The sequence below is a fragment of the Bos javanicus genome, chromosome 15, assembly GCF_032452875.1.
Source record: "Bos javanicus breed banteng chromosome 15, ARS-OSU_banteng_1.0, whole genome shotgun sequence".
Classification (NCBI taxonomy): domain Eukaryota; kingdom Metazoa; phylum Chordata; class Mammalia; order Artiodactyla; family Bovidae; genus Bos; species Bos javanicus.
Window position 1 is genome coordinate 61,869,537 of NC_083882.1, and position 1,565 is coordinate 61,871,101.

Consider the following 1,565-nt stretch of genomic DNA (forward strand, 5'->3'; position numbering starts at 1 on the left):
AGCAAAAAAAAATGTTGTTTCTCCTGAGTTCAATCAAAGAAACAAGTAGAGTCACTCTCTTTTTTCTTCTTCTGCTGTACACTTTCTTTTTTCTCCCACCTAGAGGAGGGTTATCCTCTTAATGCCAAACTGAACTTGATCAAAGAAGTTCCTAGCACATAGTAGGTGCTCAAATTAATTAATTAGTTAATTTAAGAAATGGGTACTTCTTGAATGGACAAAGGGAGTGGTGGTCAGTGTGGGGATTTAGGGCCCAAGCTTTCAGCATCAGGCTTTTTTTTTGCCCCTTCTCAGTGCCTCAGTTTCCAGATCTGCAAAATGGAGCTGATACTACTTGTGAGGACTGAACAGGGTAATGAATGTAGAGAACCAGCATAGTGCCTTATACAAAGTGGGTGGTTTCGCAGCTGACACTCACTGCCTCTAGCATCCGCACGTCCACCTGTGGGGCGACACGTCCCCTTCTGACAGCCTGGTGGTGATGGTGGAGGTGGCAACGGTGATGACAAGGTTTTCTTGAGCCACCAAGAGAAAGAAACAGAAACTCAGCAACATTTCTGCAGACATCTCAACATTGGTGAGACTTCACCTCTTTCGGAAGCCAGCACACCGAAATGTTTAGAGTCTTCTGTTGAATCAGATAACATTTGCCAGTTTGTAGTCAAGATACAGATAGGATAGGTGAGTTTCCCAAGGTCACACAGCTTGATGAGAACAGCATACATAATTCCTTACTTACTAACTCCAGGTCCACTGTGCTCTTCCCAGAACTGTAAAAACGGAGGCTTTCAAAGTAGCAAATAAGCTACTATTCTCTGGAAATGATATTTTTATAACACTGCTCCTCAATCCACTCAACAAATTGTTTTTGACAGTCATGTGCATTTGAATATCAACCTGTCCAGTCACTCTCTATCCCTTTATCCAATGTTCATTTCTTCATAGCATTTTTCACCGGTTGTTTCCTTACCTCTTAATTTGCTTCCTTTTAAAATCAGCTGTGTGCCTTCACTAGGCCAGTAAGGTCCTCGAGAACTAAGAGTGTCTCATTCAACATAGCCCCTAGAGCAGTGCTGGAATGCCACAGAAATTCCATTATCGTTACATCAATAAGCAAAGCAAATTTCCTCTGAGTATAGGGTATTCCTTGCTGCTCAAACACTGAGTAAACCAGAATCCTCTAAATATATGTTATCAATACACCCCTTTAAAATAATTTTTGCTAACTGTCAACTACATAGTTTGACCCCCTCTCCCCTGTTGAGGATCAGAAGGTACCTTCTCCCAACTTACTTGAGTGTCATATAACCCTTACCCCACTGGCCACAGGGCAAGCCTGAGATGTCTTAGGTTGCACACGTGAATGAAAGCAAGCCCATAATTTTGATGCCTTAAGTCCTGGAATGTGGTAGACCTTTACTTCTAGTAATGGAGAAGTCCCCTCCTTCATTTCAGCATTAAAATTCTATAAAATAAAAATTATCTTGGGATTTCCCTGGTGGTCCAGTGGCTAAGACTCTGTGCTCCCAATGCAGGGGGCCCAGGTTCGATCCCTTGTCAGGGAA

At 42.5% G+C, this 1,565-nt stretch overlaps 1 non-coding gene across 1 annotated transcript; it reads left to right on the forward strand.

Annotated features, from left to right (window-relative positions):
* Positions 1-1,492: 1,492 nt before the first annotated feature.
* On the forward strand, positions 1,493-1,565 carry TRNAG-CCC (transfer RNA glycine (anticodon CCC)). Its single transcript has one exon. It is a non-coding gene; the product is annotated as a tRNA-Gly (tRNA).